At 46.3% G+C, this 15,822-nt stretch overlaps 25 non-coding genes and 9 pseudogenes across 25 annotated transcripts; all 34 read left to right on the top strand.

The window, feature by feature from the left end:
- Nucleotides 1-26: 26 nt before the first annotated feature.
- On the top strand, nt 27-145 carry LOC148793939 (5S ribosomal RNA). Its single transcript, XR_016072155.1, has one exon. It is a non-coding gene; the product is annotated as a 5S ribosomal RNA (ribosomal RNA).
- Nucleotides 146-499: 354 nt separating this feature from the next.
- LOC148793938 (5S ribosomal RNA) lies at nt 500-618 on the top strand. Its single transcript, XR_016070450.1, has one exon. It is a non-coding gene; the product is annotated as a 5S ribosomal RNA (ribosomal RNA).
- Nucleotides 619-973: 355 nt separating this feature from the next.
- Nucleotides 974-1,092, top strand: LOC148793937 (5S ribosomal RNA). The gene has a single exon (XR_016070060.1). It is a non-coding gene; the product is annotated as a 5S ribosomal RNA (ribosomal RNA).
- Nucleotides 1,093-1,447: 355 nt separating this feature from the next.
- On the top strand, nt 1,448-1,566 carry LOC148793936 (5S ribosomal RNA). The gene has a single exon (XR_016071795.1). It is a non-coding gene; the product is annotated as a 5S ribosomal RNA (ribosomal RNA).
- A 354-nt stretch (nt 1,567-1,920) lies between these two features.
- On the top strand, nt 1,921-2,039 carry LOC148793935 (5S ribosomal RNA). Its single transcript, XR_016069559.1, has one exon. It is a non-coding gene; the product is annotated as a 5S ribosomal RNA (ribosomal RNA).
- A 355-nt stretch (nt 2,040-2,394) lies between these two features.
- On the top strand, nt 2,395-2,513 carry LOC148793934 (5S ribosomal RNA). The gene has a single exon (XR_016073483.1). It is a non-coding gene; the product is annotated as a 5S ribosomal RNA (ribosomal RNA).
- Nucleotides 2,514-2,867: 354 nt separating this feature from the next.
- LOC148793933 (5S ribosomal RNA) lies at nt 2,868-2,986 on the top strand (annotated as a pseudogene).
- A 355-nt stretch (nt 2,987-3,341) lies between these two features.
- LOC148793932 (5S ribosomal RNA) lies at nt 3,342-3,460 on the top strand. Its single transcript, XR_016068816.1, has one exon. It is a non-coding gene; the product is annotated as a 5S ribosomal RNA (ribosomal RNA).
- A 355-nt stretch (nt 3,461-3,815) lies between these two features.
- LOC148793931 (5S ribosomal RNA) lies at nt 3,816-3,934 on the top strand. The gene has a single exon (XR_016074706.1). It is a non-coding gene; the product is annotated as a 5S ribosomal RNA (ribosomal RNA).
- A 355-nt stretch (nt 3,935-4,289) lies between these two features.
- On the top strand, nt 4,290-4,408 carry LOC148793930 (5S ribosomal RNA). The gene has a single exon (XR_016071716.1). It is a non-coding gene; the product is annotated as a 5S ribosomal RNA (ribosomal RNA).
- A 354-nt stretch (nt 4,409-4,762) lies between these two features.
- LOC148793929 (5S ribosomal RNA) lies at nt 4,763-4,881 on the top strand. The gene has a single exon (XR_016070815.1). It is a non-coding gene; the product is annotated as a 5S ribosomal RNA (ribosomal RNA).
- A 354-nt stretch (nt 4,882-5,235) lies between these two features.
- LOC148793928 (5S ribosomal RNA) lies at nt 5,236-5,354 on the top strand (annotated as a pseudogene).
- A 355-nt stretch (nt 5,355-5,709) lies between these two features.
- Nucleotides 5,710-5,828, top strand: LOC148793927 (5S ribosomal RNA). The gene has a single exon (XR_016071794.1). It is a non-coding gene; the product is annotated as a 5S ribosomal RNA (ribosomal RNA).
- Nucleotides 5,829-6,182: 354 nt separating this feature from the next.
- Nucleotides 6,183-6,301, top strand: LOC148793926 (5S ribosomal RNA; annotated as a pseudogene).
- A 355-nt stretch (nt 6,302-6,656) lies between these two features.
- Nucleotides 6,657-6,775, top strand: LOC148793925 (5S ribosomal RNA). Its single transcript, XR_016073365.1, has one exon. It is a non-coding gene; the product is annotated as a 5S ribosomal RNA (ribosomal RNA).
- Nucleotides 6,776-7,129: 354 nt separating this feature from the next.
- On the top strand, nt 7,130-7,248 carry LOC148793924 (5S ribosomal RNA; annotated as a pseudogene).
- Nucleotides 7,249-7,603: 355 nt separating this feature from the next.
- Nucleotides 7,604-7,722, top strand: LOC148793923 (5S ribosomal RNA). Its single transcript, XR_016074385.1, has one exon. It is a non-coding gene; the product is annotated as a 5S ribosomal RNA (ribosomal RNA).
- Nucleotides 7,723-8,076: 354 nt separating this feature from the next.
- Nucleotides 8,077-8,195, top strand: LOC148793922 (5S ribosomal RNA). The gene has a single exon (XR_016068815.1). It is a non-coding gene; the product is annotated as a 5S ribosomal RNA (ribosomal RNA).
- Nucleotides 8,196-8,550: 355 nt separating this feature from the next.
- On the top strand, nt 8,551-8,669 carry LOC148793921 (5S ribosomal RNA). The gene has a single exon (XR_016071263.1). It is a non-coding gene; the product is annotated as a 5S ribosomal RNA (ribosomal RNA).
- Nucleotides 8,670-9,024: 355 nt separating this feature from the next.
- On the top strand, nt 9,025-9,143 carry LOC148793920 (5S ribosomal RNA). The gene has a single exon (XR_016071793.1). It is a non-coding gene; the product is annotated as a 5S ribosomal RNA (ribosomal RNA).
- A 354-nt stretch (nt 9,144-9,497) lies between these two features.
- On the top strand, nt 9,498-9,616 carry LOC148793919 (5S ribosomal RNA; annotated as a pseudogene).
- A 355-nt stretch (nt 9,617-9,971) lies between these two features.
- On the top strand, nt 9,972-10,090 carry LOC148793918 (5S ribosomal RNA). Its single transcript, XR_016071715.1, has one exon. It is a non-coding gene; the product is annotated as a 5S ribosomal RNA (ribosomal RNA).
- Nucleotides 10,091-10,444: 354 nt separating this feature from the next.
- Nucleotides 10,445-10,563, top strand: LOC148793917 (5S ribosomal RNA; annotated as a pseudogene).
- A 355-nt stretch (nt 10,564-10,918) lies between these two features.
- LOC148793916 (5S ribosomal RNA) lies at nt 10,919-11,037 on the top strand. The gene has a single exon (XR_016072154.1). It is a non-coding gene; the product is annotated as a 5S ribosomal RNA (ribosomal RNA).
- A 354-nt stretch (nt 11,038-11,391) lies between these two features.
- Nucleotides 11,392-11,510, top strand: LOC148793915 (5S ribosomal RNA). Its single transcript, XR_016068814.1, has one exon. It is a non-coding gene; the product is annotated as a 5S ribosomal RNA (ribosomal RNA).
- A 355-nt stretch (nt 11,511-11,865) lies between these two features.
- Nucleotides 11,866-11,984, top strand: LOC148793914 (5S ribosomal RNA). The gene has a single exon (XR_016071250.1). It is a non-coding gene; the product is annotated as a 5S ribosomal RNA (ribosomal RNA).
- A 354-nt stretch (nt 11,985-12,338) lies between these two features.
- LOC148793913 (5S ribosomal RNA) lies at nt 12,339-12,457 on the top strand. Its single transcript, XR_016069558.1, has one exon. It is a non-coding gene; the product is annotated as a 5S ribosomal RNA (ribosomal RNA).
- Nucleotides 12,458-12,812: 355 nt separating this feature from the next.
- On the top strand, nt 12,813-12,931 carry LOC148793912 (5S ribosomal RNA; annotated as a pseudogene).
- Nucleotides 12,932-13,286: 355 nt separating this feature from the next.
- LOC148793911 (5S ribosomal RNA) lies at nt 13,287-13,405 on the top strand. The gene has a single exon (XR_016072576.1). It is a non-coding gene; the product is annotated as a 5S ribosomal RNA (ribosomal RNA).
- A 354-nt stretch (nt 13,406-13,759) lies between these two features.
- Nucleotides 13,760-13,878, top strand: LOC148793910 (5S ribosomal RNA; annotated as a pseudogene).
- Nucleotides 13,879-14,233: 355 nt separating this feature from the next.
- LOC148793909 (5S ribosomal RNA) lies at nt 14,234-14,352 on the top strand. The gene has a single exon (XR_016074705.1). It is a non-coding gene; the product is annotated as a 5S ribosomal RNA (ribosomal RNA).
- Nucleotides 14,353-14,707: 355 nt separating this feature from the next.
- On the top strand, nt 14,708-14,826 carry LOC148793908 (5S ribosomal RNA). The gene has a single exon (XR_016072771.1). It is a non-coding gene; the product is annotated as a 5S ribosomal RNA (ribosomal RNA).
- A 354-nt stretch (nt 14,827-15,180) lies between these two features.
- Nucleotides 15,181-15,299, top strand: LOC148793907 (5S ribosomal RNA). Its single transcript, XR_016069557.1, has one exon. It is a non-coding gene; the product is annotated as a 5S ribosomal RNA (ribosomal RNA).
- Nucleotides 15,300-15,654: 355 nt separating this feature from the next.
- Nucleotides 15,655-15,772, top strand: LOC148793906 (5S ribosomal RNA; annotated as a pseudogene).
- The last annotated feature ends 50 nt before the right edge of the window (nt 15,773-15,822 follow it).

The following is a 15,822-nucleotide window of genomic DNA, read 5'->3' as shown; positions in this document are numbered from 1 at the left end:
AAGATCTAAGCGAGCATGAATTAAACGGGTGTGATCATACCAGCACTAATGCACCGGATCCCATCAGAACTCCGAAGTTAAGTGTGCTTGGGCGAGAGTAGTACTAGAATGGGTGACCTCCTGGGAAATCCTCGTGTTGCACCCCAATTTTATTAATATTTTATTTTGATTTGTATTTGCAAATTCCATTTGTTGTTTCTGGGAGACAACTGGAAACAATGCGTCGGATACTCGGACCATTTGCGGCACGATCGTCATTACTGAATGGCAACGATGCAAGATCCGGGCTTTCGGCATTCGTCATGCGTTGTGGGCCCCGCGATAGTATTGCATCTATCCGGAGGTGCGGCAGATCTGAAAAGCAAACACTCCGCTCACGTAGGAGCTTGTGCACGGTTACCAAGGGAGGAAGGCTGCATACACATTTTTTTCAAATCTAAAACAATTAATGGAGGGGAGCAAGATAGTGCATAAAGATCTAAGCGAGCATGAATTAAACGAGTGCGATCATACCAGCACTAATGCATCGGATCCCATCAGAACTCCGAAGGTAAGTGTGCTTGGGCGAGCGTAGTACTTGGATGGGTGACCTCCTGGGAAGTCCTCGTGTTGCACCCCAATTTTATTAATATTTTATTTCGATATCGTATTTGCAAATTCCATTTGTCGTTTCGGCGAGACAAACGCAAGCAACGCGCCGGATACTCGGACCATTTGCGGCAGGATCGTCATTACTGAATGGGAACCGTGCAAAAACCGGGCTTTTGGCATTCGTCGTGCATTGTGGGCCCCGCGATAGTATTGCATCTATCCAGGGGTGCGGCAGATCTGAAAAGCAAACACTCCGCTCACGTAGGAGCTTGTGCACGGTTACCAAGGGAGGAAGGCTGCATACACAGTTTTTTCAAATCTAAAACAATTAATGGAGGGGAGCAAGATAGTGCATAAAGATATAAGCGAGCATGAATTAAACGGGTGCGATCATACCAGCACTAATGCACCGGATCCCATCAGGACTCCGAAGTTAGGTGTGCTTGGGCGAGAGTAGTACTAGAATGGGTGACCTCCTGGGAAGTCCTTGTGTTGCACCCCAATTTTATTAATATTTTATTTCGATATCGTATTTGCAAATTCCATTTGTCGTTTCGGCGATACAAACTCAAACAACGCGCCGGATACTCGGACCATTTGCGGCACGATTGTCATTACTGAATGGGAACCGTGCAAAAACCGGGCTTTTGGCATTCGTCGTGCATTGTGGGCCCCGCGATAGTATTGCATCTATCCGGGGGTGCGGCAGATCTGAAAAACAAACACTCTGCTCACGTAGGAGCTTGTGCACGGTTACCAAGGGAGGAAGGCTGCATACACAGTTTTTTCAAATCTAAAACAATTAATGGTGGGGAGCAAGATAGTGCATAAAGATATAAGCGAGCATGAATTAAACGGGTGCGATCATACCAGCACTAATGCACCGGATCCCATCAGAACTCCGAAGTTAAGTGTGCTTGGGCGAGAGTAGTACTTGAATGGGTGACCCCCTGGGAAGTCCTCGTGTTGCACCCCAATTTTATTAATAATTTATTTTGATTTGTATTTGCAAATTCCATTTGTTGTTTCTGGGAGACAACTGGAAACAATGCGTCGGATACTCGGACCATTTGCGGCACGATCGTCATTACTGAATGGCAACGATGCAAGAACCGGGCTTTCGGCATTCGTCATGCATTGTGGGCCCCGCGATAGTATTGCATCTATCCGGAGGTGCGGCAGATCTGAAAAGCAAACACTCCGCTCACGTAGGAGCTTGTGCACGGTTACCAAGGGAGGAAGGTTGCATACACATTTTTTTCAAATCTAAAACAATTAATGGAGGGGAGCAAGATAGTGCATAAAGATCTAAGCGAGCATGAATTAAACGGGTGCGATCATACCAGCACCAATGCACCGGATCCCATCAGAACTCCAAAGTTAAGTGTGCTTGGGCGAGAGTAGTACTAGGATGGGTGACCTCCCTGGAAGTCCTCGTGTTGCACCCCAATTTTATTAATATTTTATTTCGATATCGTATTTGCAAATTCCATTTGTCGTTTCGGCGAGACAAACGCAAACAACGCGCCGGATACTCGGACCATTTGCGGCACGATTGTCATTACTGAATGGGAACCGTGCAAAAAACGGGCTTTTGGCATTCGTCGTGCATTGTGGGCCCCGCGATAGTATTGCATCTATCCGGGGGTGCGGCAGATCTGAAAAACAAACACTCTGCTCACGTAGGAGCTTGTGCACGCTTACCAAGGGAGGAAGGCTGCATACACAGTTTTTTCAAATCTAAAACAATTAATGGTGGGGAGCAAGATAGTGCATAAAGATATAAGCGAGCATGAATTAAACGGGTGCGATCATACCAGCACTAATGCACCGGATCCCATCAGAACTCCGAAGTTAAGTGTGCTTGGGTGAGAGTAGTACTTGAATGGGTGACCTCCTGGGAAGTCCTCGTGTTGCACCCCAATTTTATTAATAATTTATTTTGATTTGTATTTGCAAATTCCATTTGTTGTTTCTGGGAGACAACTGGAAACAATGCGTCGGATACTCGGACCATTTGCGGCACGATCGTCATTACTGAATGGCAACGATGCAAGAACCGGGCTTTCGGCATTCATCATGCATTGTGGGCCCCGCGATAGTATTGCATCTATCCGGAGGTGCGGCAGATCTGAAAAGCAAACACTCCGCTCACGTAGGAGCTTGTGCACGGTTACCAAGGGAGGAAGGTTGCATACACATTTTTTTCAAATCTAAAACAATTAATGGAGGGGAGCAAGATAGTGCATAAAGATCTAAGCGAGCATGAATTAAACGGGTGCGATCATACCAGCACCAATGCACCGGATCCCATCAGAACTCCAAAGTTAAGTGTGCTTGGGCGAGAGTAGTACTAGGATGGGTGACCTCCCTGGAAGTCCTCGTGTTACACCCCAATTTTATTAATATTTTATTTCGATATCGTATTTGCAAATTCCATTTGTCGTTTCGGCGAGACAAACGCAAACAACGCGCCGGATACTCGGAACATTTGCGTCACGATCGTCATTACTGAATGGCAACGATGCAAGATCCGGGCTTTCGGCATTCGTCATGCATTGTGGGCCCCGCGATAGTATTGCATCTATCCGGAGGTGCGGCAGATCTGAAAAGCAAACACTCCGCTCACGAAGGAGCTTGTGCACGGTTACCAAGGGAGGAAGGCTGCATACACATTTTTTTCAAATCTAAAACAATTAATGGAGGGGAGCAAGATAGTGCATAAAGATCTAAGCGAGCATGAATTAAACGAGTGCGATCATACCAGCACTAATGCACCGGATCCCATCAGAACTCCGAAGGTAAGTGTGCTTGGGCGAGCGTAGTACTAGGATGGGTGACCTCCTGGGAAGTCCTCGTGTTGCACCCCAATTTTATTAATATTTTATTTCGATATCGTATTTGCAAATTCCATTTGTCGTTTCGGCGAGACAAACGCCAGCAACGCGCCGGATACTCGGACCATTTGCGGCACGATCGGCATTACTGAATGGGAACCGTGCAAAAACCGGGCTTTTGGCATTCGTCGTGCATTGTGGGCCCCGCGATAGTATTGCATCTATCCAGGGGTGCGGCAGATCTGAAAAGCAAACACTCCGCTCACGTAGGAGCTTGTGCACGGTTACCAAGGGAGGAAGGCTGCATACACAGTTTTTTCAAATCTAAAACAATTAATGGAGGGGAGCAAGATAGTGCATAAAGATATAAGCGAGCATGAATTAAACGGGTGCGATCATACCAGCACTAATGCACCGGATCCCATCAGGACTCCGAAGTTAAGTGTGCTTGGGCGAGAGTAGTACTAGAATGGGTGACCTCCTGGGAAGTCCTTGTGTTGCACCCCAATTTTATTAATATTTTATTTCGATATCGTATTTGCAAATTCCATTTGTCGTTTCGGCGATACAAACTCAAACAACGCGCCGGATACTCGGACCATTTGCGGCACGATTGTCATTACTGAATGGGAACCGTGCAAAAACCGGGCTTTTGGCATTCGTCGTGCATTGTGGGCCCCGCGATAGTATTGCATCTATCCGGGGGTGCGGCAGATCTGAAAAACAAACACTCTGCTCTCGTAGGAGCTTGTGCACGGTTACCAAGGGAGGAAGGCTGCATACACAGTTTTTTCAAATCTAAAACAATTAATGGAGGGGAGCAAGATAGTGCATAAAGATATAAGCGAGCATGAATTAAACGGGTGCGATCATACCAGCACTAATGCACCGGATCCCATCAGAACTCCGAAGTTAAGTGTGCTTGGGCGAGAGTAGTACTTGAATGGGTGACCTCCTGGGAAGTCCTCGTGTTGCACCCCAATTTTATTAATAATTTATTTTGATTTGTATTTGCAAATTCCATTTGTTGTTTCTGGGAGACAACTGGAAACAATGCGTCGGATACTCGGACCATTTGCGGCACGATCGTCATTACAGAATGGCAACGATGCAAGAACCGGGCTTTCGGCATTCGTCATGCATTGTGGGCCCCGCGATAGTATTGCATCTATCCGGAGGTGCGGCAGATCTGAAAAGCAAACACTCCGCTCACGTAGGAGCTTGTGCACGGTTACCAAGGGAGGAAGGTTGCATACACATTTTTTTCAAATCTAAAACAATTAATGGAGGGGAGCAAGATAGTGCATAAAGATCTAAGCGAGCATGAATTAAACGGGTGCGATCATACCAGCACAATTGCACCGGATCCCATCAGAACTCCGAAGTTAAGTGTGCTTGGGCGAGAGTAGTACTAGAATGGGTGACCTCCTGGGAAGTCCTCGTGTTGCACCCCAATTTTATTAATATTTTATTTTGATTTGTATTTGCAAATTCCATTTGTTGTTTCTGGGAGACAACTGGAAACAATGCGTCGTATACTCGGACCATTTGCGGCACGATTGTCATTACTGAATGGCAACGATGCAAGAACCGGGCTTTCGGCATTCGTCATGCATTGTGGGCCCCGCGATAGTATTGCATATATCCGGAGGTGCGGCAGATCTGAAAAGCAAACACTCCGCTCACGTAGGAGCTTGTGCACGGTTACCAAGGGAGGATGGCTGCATACACATTTTTTTCAAATCTAAAACAATTAATGGAGGGGAGCAAGATAGTGCATAAAGATCTAAGCGAGCATGAATTAAACGGGTGCGATCATTCCAGCACCAATGCACCGGATCCCATCAGAACTCCAAAGTTACGTGTGCTTGGGCGAGAGTAGTACTAGGATGGGTGACCTCCCTGGAAGTCCTCGTGTTGCACCCCAATTTTATTAATATTTTATTTCGATATCGTATTTGCAAATTCCATTTGTCGTTTCGGCGATACAAACTCAAACAACGCGCCGGATACTCGGACCATTTGCGGCACGATTGTCATTACTGAATGGGAACCGTGCAAAAACCGGGCTTTTGGCATTCGTCGTGCATTGTGGGCCCCGCGATAGTATTGCATCTATCCGGGGGTGCGGCAGATCTGAAAAACAAACACTCTGCTCACGTAGGAGCTTGTGCACGGTTACCAAGGGAGGAAGGCTGCATACACAGTTTTTTCAAATCTAAAACAATTAATGGTGGGGAGCAAGATAGTGCATAAAGATATAAGCGAGCATGAATTAAACGGGTGCGATCATACCAGCACTAATGCACCGGATCCCATCAGAACTCCGAAGTTAAGTGTGCTTGGGCGAGAGTAGTACTTGAATGGGTGACCCCCTGGGAAGTCCTCGTGTTGCACCCCAATTTTATTAATAATTTATTTTGATTTGTATTTGCAAATTCCATTTGTTGTTTCTGGGAGACAACTGGAAACAATGCGTCGGATACTCGGACCATTTGCGGCACGATCGTCATTACTGAATGGCAACGATGCAAGAACCGGGCTTTCGGCATTCGTCATGCATTGTGGGCCCCGCGATAGTATTGCATCTATCCGGAGGTGCGGCAGATCTGAAAAGCAAACACTCCGCTCACGTAGGAGCTTGTGCACGGTTACCAAGGGAGGAAGGTTGCATACACATTTTTTTCAAATCTAAAACAATTAATGGAGGGGAGCAAGATAGTGCATAAAGATCTAAGCGAGCATGAATTAAACGGGTGCGATCATACCAGCACCAATGCACCGGATCCCATCAGAACTCCAAAGTTAAGTGTGCTTGGGCGAGAGTAATACTAGGATGGGTGACCTCCCTGGAAGTCCTCGTGTTGCACCCCAATTTTATTAATATTTTATTTCGATATCGTATTTGCAAATTCCATTTGTCGTTTCGGCGAGTAAAACGCAAACAACGCGCCGGATACTCGGACCATTTGCGGCACGATTGTCATTACTGAATGGGAACCGTGCAAAAAACGGGCTTTTGGCATTCGTCGTGCATTGTGGGCCCCGCGATAGTATTGCATCTATCCGGGGGTGCGCCAGATCTGAAAAACAAACACTCTGCTCACGTAGGAGCTTGTGCAAGCTTACCAAGGGAGGAAGGCTGCATACACAGTTTTTTCAAATCTAAAACAATTAATGGTGGGGAGCAAGATAGTGCATAAAGATATAAGCGAGCATGAATTAAACGGGTGCGATCATACCAGCACTAATGCACCGGATCCCATCAGAACTCCGAAGTTAAGTGTGCTTGGGCGAGAGTAGTACTTGAATGGGTGACTTCCTGGGAAGTCCTCGTGTTGCACCCCAATTTTATTAATAATTTATTTTGATTTGTATTTGCAAATTCCATTTGTTGTTTCTGGGAGACAACTGGAAACAATGCGTCGGATACTCGGACCATTTGCGGCACGATCGTCATTACTGAATGGCAACGATGCAAGAACCGGGCTTTCGGCATTCGTCATGCATTGTGGGCCCCGCGATAGTATTGCATCTATCCGGAGGTGCGGCAGATCTGAAAAGCAAACACTCCGCTCACGTAGGAGCTTGTGCACGGTTACCAAGGGAGGAAGGTTGCATACACATTTTTTTCAAATCTAAAACAATTAATGGAGGGGAGCAAGATAGTGCATAAAGATCTAAGCGAGCATGAATTAAACGGGTGCGATCAAACCAGCACCAATGCACCGGATCCCATCAGAACTCCAAAGTTAAGTGTGCTTGGGCGAGAGTAGTACTAGGATGGGTGACCTCCCTGGAAGTCCTCGTGTTACACCCCAATTTTATTAATATTTTATTTCGATATCGTATTTGCAAATTCCATTTGTCGTTTCGGCGAGACAAACGCAAACAACGCGCCGGATACTCGGAACATTTGCGTCACGATCGTCATTACTGAATGGCAACGATGCAGGAACCAGGCTTTCGGCATTCGTCGTGCATTGTGGGCCCCGCGATAGTATTGCATTTATCCGGTGGTGCGGCAGGTCTGAAAAGCAAACAATCCGCTCACGTAGGAGATTGAGCACGGTTACCAAGGGAGGAAGGCTGCATACACAGTTTTTTCAAATCTAAAACAATTAATGGAGGGGAGCAAGATAGTGCATAAAGATCTATGCGAGCATGAATTAAACGGGTGTGATCATACCAGCACTAATGCACCGGATCCCATCAGAACTCCGAAGTTAACTGTGCTTGGGCGAGAGTAGTACTAGAATGGGTGACCTCCTGGGAAATCCTCGTGTTGCACCCCAATTTTATTAATATTTTATTTTGATTTGTATTTGCAAATTCCATTTGTTGTTTCTGGGAGACAACTGGAAACAATGCGTCGGATACTCGGACCATTTGCGGCACGATCGTCATTACTGAATGGCAACGATGCAAGAACCGGGCTTTCGGCATTCGTCATGCATTGTGGGCCCCGCGATAGTATTGCATCTATCCGGAGGTGCGGCAGATCTGAAAAGCAAACACTCCGCTCACGTAGGATCTTGTGCACGGTTACCAAGGGAGGAAGGCTGCATACACATTTTTTTCAAATCTAAAACAATTAATGGAGGGGAGCAAGATAGTGCATAAAGATCTAAACGAGCATGAATTAAATGAGTGCGATCATACCAGCACTAATGCACCGGATCCCATCAGAACTCCGAAGGTAAGTGTGCTTGGGCGAGCGTAGTACTAGGATGGGTGACCTCCTGGGAAGTCCTCGTGTTGCACCCCAATTTTATTAATATTTTATTTCGATATCGTATTTGCAAATTCCATTTGTCGTTTCGGCGAGACAAACGCAAGCAACGCGCCGGATACTCGGACCATTTGCGGCACGATCGTCATTACTGAATGGGAACCGTGCAAAAACCGGGCTTTTGGCATTCGTCGTGCATTGTGGGCCCCGTGATAGTATTGCATCTATCGAGGGGTGCGGCAGATCTGAAAAGCAAACACTCTGCTCACGTAGGAGCTTGTGCACGGTTACCAAGGGAGGAAGGCTGCATACACAGTTTTTTCAAGTCTAAAACAATTAATGGAGGGGAGCAAGATAGTGCATAAAGATCTAAACCAGCATGAATTAAACGGGTGCGATCATACCAGCACTAATGCACCGGATCCCATCAGAACTCCGAAGTTAAGCGTGCTTGGGCGAGAGTAGTACTAGGATGGGTGACCTCCTGGGAAGTCCTCGTGTTGCACCCCAATTTTATTAATATTTTATTTCGATATCGTATTTGCAAATTCCATTTGTCGTTTCGGCGATACAAACTCAAACAACGCGCCGGATACTCGGACCATTTGCGGCACGATTGTCATTACTGAATGGGAACCGTGCAAAAACCGGGCTTTTGGCATTCGTCGTGCATTGTGGGCCCCGCGATAGTATTGCATCTATCCGGGGGTGCGGCAGATCTGAAAAACAAACACTCTGCTCACGTAGGAGCTTGTGCACGGTTACCAAGGGAGGAAGGCTGCATACACAGTTTTTTCAAATCTAAAACAATTAATGGTGGGGAGCAAGATAGTGCATAAAGATATAAGCGAGCATGAATTAAACGGGTGCGATCATACCAGCACTAATGCACCGGATCCCATCAGAACTCCGAAGTTAAGTGTGCTTGGGCGAGAGTAGTACTTGAATGGGTGACCCCCTGGGAAGTCCTCGTGTTGCACCCCAATTTTATTAATAATTTATTTTGATTTGTATTTGCAAATTCCATTTGTTGTTTCTGGGAGACAACTGGAAACAATGCGTCGGATACTCGGACCATTTGCGGCACGATCGTCATTACTGAATGGCAACGATGCAAGAACCGGGCTTTCGGCATTCGTCATGCATTGTGGGCCCCGCGATAGTATTGCATCTATCCGGAGGTGCGGCAGATCTGAAAAGCAAACACTCCGCTCACGTAGGAGCTTGTGCACGGTTACCAAGGGAGGAAGGTTGCATACACATTTTTTTCAAATCTAAAACAATTAATGGAGGGGAGCAAGATAGTGCATAAAGATCTAAGCGAGCATGAATTAAACGGGTGCGATCATACCAGCACCAATGCACCGGATCCCATCAGAACTCCAAAGTTAAGTGTGCTTGGGCGAGAGTAATACTAGGATGGGTGACCTCCCTGGAAGTCCTCGTGTTGCACCCCAATTTTATTAATATTTTATTTCGATATCGTATTTGCAAATTCCATTTGTCGTTTCGGCGAGACAAACGCAAACAACGCGCCGGATACTCGGACCATTTGCGGCACGATTGTCATTACTGAATGGGAACCGTGCAAAAAACGGGCTTTTGGCATTCGTCGTGCATTGTGGGCCCCGCGATAGTATTGCATCTATCCGGGGGTGCGGCAGATCTGAAAAACAAACACTCTGCTCACGTAGGAGCTTGTGCACGCTTACCAAGGGAGGAAGGCTGCATACACAGTTTTTTCAAATCTAAAACAATTAATGGTGGGGAGCAAGATAGTGCATAAAGATATAAGCGAGCATGAATTAAACGGGTGCGATCATACCAGCACTAATGCACCGGATCCCATCAGAACTCCGAAGTTAAGTGTGCTTGGGCGAGAGTAGTACTTGAATGGGTGACCTCCTGGGAAGTCCTCGTGTTGCACCCCAATTTTATTAATAATTTATTTTGATTTGTATTTGCAAATTCCATTTGTTGTTTCTGGGAGACAACTGGAAACAATGCGTCGGATACTCGGACCATTTGCGTCACGATCGTCATTACTGAATGCCAACGATGCAAGAACCGGGCTTTCGGCATTCGTCATGCATTGTGGGCCCCGCGATAGTATTGCATCTATCCGGAGGTGCGGCAGATCTGAAAAGCAAACACTCCGCTCACGTAGGAGCTTGTGCACGGTTACCAAGGGAGGAAGGTTGCATACACGTTTTTTTCAAATCTAAAACAATTAATGGAGGGGAGCAAGATAGTGCATAAAGATCTAAGCGAGCATGAATTAAACGGGTGCGATCAAACCAGCACCAATGCACCGGATCCCATCAGAACTCCAAAGTTAAGTGTGCTTGGGCGAGAGTAGTACTAGGATGGGTGACCTCCCTGGAAGTCCTCGTGTTACACCCCAATTTTATTAATATTTTATTTCGATATCGTATTTGCAAATTCCATTTGTCGTTTCGGCGAGACAAACGCAAACAACGCGCCGGATACTCGGAACATTTGCGTCACGATCGTCATTACTGAATGGCAACGATGCAGGAACCAGGCTTTCGGCATTCGTCGTGCATTGTGGGCCCCGCGATAGTATTGCATTTATCCGGTGGTGCGGCAGGTCTGAAAAGCAAACAATCCGCTCACGTAGGAGATTGAGCACGGTTACCAAGGGAGGAAGGCTGCATACACAGTTTTTTCAAATCTAAAACAATTAATGGAGGGGAGCAAGATAGTGCATAAAGATCTATGCGAGCATGAATTAAACGGGTGTGATCATACCAGCACTAATGCACCGGATCCCATCAGAACTCCGAAGTTAAGTGTGCTTGGGCGAGAGTAGTACTAGAATGGGTGACCTCCTGGGAAATCCTCGTGTTGCACCCCAATTTTATTAATATTTTATTTTGATTTGTATTTGCAAATTCCATTTGTTGTTTCTGGGAGACAACTGGAAACAATGCGTCGGATACTCGGACCATTTGCGGCACGATCGTCATTACTGAATGGCAACGATGCAAGAACCGGGCTTTCGGCATTCGTCATGCATTGTGGGCCCCGCGATAGTATTGCATCTATCCGGAGGTGCGGCAGATCTGAAAAGCAAACACTCCGCTCACGTAGGAGCTTGTGCACGGTTACCAAGGGAGGAAGGCTGCATACACATTTTTTTCAAATCTAAAACAATTAATGGAGGGGAGCAAGATAGTGCATAAAGATCTAAACGAGCATGAATTAAATGAGTGCGATCATACCAGCACTAATGCACCGGATCCCATCAGAACTCCGAAGGTAAGTGTGCTTGGGCGAGCGTAGTACTAGGATGGGTGACCTCCTGGGAAGTCCTCGTGTTGCACCCCAATTTTATTAATATTTTATTTCGATATCGTATTTGCAAATTCCATTTGTCGTTTCGGCGAGACAAACGCAAACAACGCGCCGGATACTCGGAACATTTGCGTCACGATCGTCATTACTGAATGGCAACGATGCAGGAACCAGGCATTCGGCATTCGTCGTGCATTGTGGGCCCCGCGATAGTATTGCATTTATCCGGTGGTGCGGCAGATCTGAAAAGCAAACACTCTGCTCACGTAGGAGCTTGTGCACGGTTACCAAGGGAGGAAGGCTGCATACACAGTTTTTTCAAGTCTAAAACAATTAATGGAGGGGAGCAAGATAGTGCATAAAGATCTAAGCCAGCATGAATTAAACGGGTGCGATCATACCAGCACTAATGCACCGGATCCCATCAGAACTCCGAAGTTAAGCGTGCTTGGGCGAGAGTAGTACTAGGATGGGTGACCTCCTGGGAAGTCCTCGTGTTGCACCCCAATTTTATTAATATTTTATTTTGATTTGTATTTGCAAATTCCATTTGTTGTTTCTGGGAGACAACTGGAAACAATGCGTCGGATACTCGGACCATTTGCGGCACGATCGTCATTACTGAATGGCAACGATGCAAGAACCGGGCTTTCGGCATTCGTCATGCATTGTGGGCCCCGCGATAGTATTGCATCTATCCGGATGTGCGGCAGATCTGAAAATCAAACACTCCGCTCACGTAGGAGCTTGTGCACGGTTACCAAGGGAGGAAGGCTGCATACACATTTTTTTCAAATCTAAAACAATTAATGGAGGGGAGCAAGATAGTGCATAAAGATCTAAGCGAGCATGAATTAAACGGGTGCGATCATACCAGCACCAATGCACCGGATCCCATCAGAACTCCAAAGTTAAGTGTGCTTGGGCGAGAGTAGTACTAGGATGGGTGACCTCCCTGGAAGTCCTCGTGTTGCACCCCAATTTTATTAATATTTTATTTCGATATCGTATTTGCAAATTCCATTTGTCGTTTCGGCGAGACAAACGCAAACAACGCGCCGGATACTCGGAACATTTGCGTCACGATCGTCATTACTGAATGCCAACGATGCAAGAACCGGGCTTTCGGCATTCGTCATGCATTGTGGGCCCCGCGATAGTATTGCATCTATCCGGAGGTGCGGCAGATCTGAAAAGCAAACACTCCGCTCACGTAGGAGCTTGTGCACGGTTACCAAGGGAGGAAGGTTGCATACACATTTTTTTCAAATCTAAAACAATTAATGGAGGGGAGCAAGATAGTGCATAAAGATCTAAGCGAGCATGAATTAAACGGGTGCGATCAAACCAGCACCAATGCACCGGATCCCATCAGAACTCCAAAGTTAAGTGTGCTTGGGCGAGAGTAGTACTAGGATGGGTGACCTCCCTGGAAGTCCTCGTGTTACACCCCAATTTTATTAATATTTTATTTCGATATCGTATTTGCAAATTCCATTTGTCGTTTCGGCGAGACAAACGCAAACAACGCGCCGGATACTCGGAACATTTGCGTCACGATCGTCATTACTGAATGGCAACGATGCAGGAACCAGGCATTCGGCATTCGTCGTGCATTGTGGGCCCCGCGATAGTATTGCATTTATCCGGTGGTGCGGCAGATCTGAAAAGCAAACAATCCGCTCACGTAGGAGATTGTGCACGGTTACCAAGGGAGGAAGGTTTCATACATAGTTTTTTCAAATCTAAAACAATTAATGTAGGGGAGCAAGATAGTGCATAAAGATCTAAGCGAGCATGAATTAAACGGGTGTGATCATACCAGCACTAATGCACCGGATCCCATCAGAACTCCGAAGTTAAGTGTGCTTGGGCGAGAGTAGTACTAGAATGGGAGACCTCCTGGGAAATCCTCGTGTTGCACCCCAATTTTATTAATATTTTATTTTGATTTGTATTTGCAAATTCCATTTGTTGTTTCTGGGAGACAACTGGAAACAATGCGTCGGATACTCGGACCATTTGCGGCACGATCGTCATTAGTGAATGGCAACGATGCAAGATCCGGGCTTTCGGCATTCGTCATGCGTTGTGGGCCCCGCGATAGTATTGCATCTATCCGGAGGTGCGGCAGATCTGAAAAGCAAACACTCCGCTCACGTAGGAGCTTGTGCACGGTTACCAAGGGAGGAAGGCTGCATACACATTTTTTTCAAATCTAAAACAATTAATGCAGGGGAGAAAAATAGTGCATAAAGATCTAAGCGAGCATGAATTAAACGAGTGCGATCATACCAGCACTAATGCATCGGATCCCATCAGAACTCTGAAGGTAAGTGTGCTTGGGCGAGTGTAGTACTTGGATGGGTGACCTCCTGGGAAGTCCTCGTGTTGCACCCCAATTTTATTAATATTTTATTTTGATATCGTATTTGCAAATTCCATTTGTCGTTTCGGCGAGACAAACGCAAGCAACGCGCCGGATACTCGGACCATTTGCGGCACGATCGTCATTACTGAATGGGAACCGTACAAAAACCGGGCTTTTGGCATTCGTCGTGCATTGTGGGCCCCGCGATAGTATTGCATCTATCCAGGGGTGCGGCAGATCTGAAAAGCAAACACTCCGCTCACGTAGGAGCTTGTGCACGGTTACCAAGGGAGGAAGGCTGCATACACAGTTTTTTCAAATCTAAAACAATTAATGGAGGGGAGCAAGATAGTGCATAAAGATATAAGCGAGCATGAATTAAACGGGTGCGATCATACCAGCACTAATGCACCGGATCCCATCAGGACTCCGAAGTTAAGTGTGCTTGGGCGAGAGTAGTACTAGAATGGGTGACCTCCTGGGAAGTCCTTGTGTTGCACCCCAATTTTATTAATATTTTATTTCGATATCGTATTTGCAAATTCCATTTGTCGTTTCGGCGATACAAACTCAAACAACGCGCCGGATACTCGGACCATTTGCGGCACGATTGTCATTACTGAATGGGAACCGTGCAAAAACCGGGCTTTTGGCATTCGTCGTGCATTGTGGGCCCCGCGATAGTATTGCATCTATCCGGGGGTGCGGCAGATCTGAAAAACAAACACTCTGCTCACGTAGGAGCTTGTGCACGGTTACCAAGGGAGGAAGGCTGCATACACAGTTTTTTCAAATCTAAAACAATTAATGGTGGGGAGCAAGATAGTGCATAAAGATATAAGCGAGCATGAATTAAACGGGTGCGATCATACCAGCACTACTGCACCGGATCCCATCAGAACTCCGAAGTTAAGTGTGCTTGGGCGAGAGTAGTACTTGAATGGGTGACCCCCTGGGAAGTCCTCGTGTTGCACCCCAATTTTATTAATAATTTATTTTGATTTGTATTTGCAAATTCCATTTGTTGTTTCTGGGAGACAACTGGAAACAATGCGTCGGATACTCGGACCATTTGCGGCACGATCGTCATTACTGAATGGCAACGATGCAAGAACCGGGCTTTCGGCATTCGTCATGCATTGTGGGCCCCGCGATAGTATTGCATCTATCCGGAGGTGCGGCAGATCTGAAAAGCAAACACTCCGCTCACGTAGGAGCTTGTGCACGGTTACCAAGGGAGGAAGGTTGCATACACATTTTTTTCAAATCTAAAACAATTAATGGAGGGGAGCAAGATAGTGCATAAAGATCTAAGCGAGCATGAATTAAACGGGTGCGATCATACCAGCACCAATGCACCGGATCCCATCAGAACTCCAAAGTTAAGTGTGCTTGGGCGAGAGTAGTACTAGGATGGGTGACCTCCCTGGAAGTCCTCGTGTTGCACCCCAATTTTATTAATATTTTATTTCGATATCGTATTTGCAAATTCCATTTGTCGTTTCGGCGAGACAAACGCAAACAACGCGCCGGATACTCGGACCATTTGCGGCACGATTGTCATTACTGAATGGGAACCGTGCAAAAAACGGGCTTTTGGCATTCGTCGTGCATTGTGGGCCCCGCGATAGTATTGCATCTATCCGGGGGTGCGGCAGATCTGAAAAACAAACACTCTGCTCACGTAGGAGCTTGTGCACGCTTACCAAGGGAGGAAGGCTGCATACACAGTTTTTTCAAATCTAAAACAATTAATGGTGGGGAGCAAGATAGTGCATAAAGATATAAGCGAGCATGAATTAAACGGGTGCGATCATACCACACTAATGCATCGGATCCCATCTGAACTCCGAAGTTAAGTGTGCTTGGGCGAGAGTAGTACTTGAATGGGTGACCTCCTGGGAAGTCCTCGTGTTGCACCCCAATTTTATTAATAATTTATTTTGATTTGTATTTGCAAATTCCATTTGTTG

The sequence above is a fragment of the Nelumbo nucifera genome, chromosome 4 (assembly GCF_055504915.1).
Source record: "Nelumbo nucifera cultivar China Antique chromosome 4, China Antique-T2T, whole genome shotgun sequence".
Lineage (NCBI taxonomy): Eukaryota > Viridiplantae > Streptophyta > Magnoliopsida > Proteales > Nelumbonaceae > Nelumbo > Nelumbo nucifera.
The sequence above is the reverse complement of the archived record's forward strand: the minus strand, read 5'-3'. Positions and strand labels throughout refer to the sequence as shown.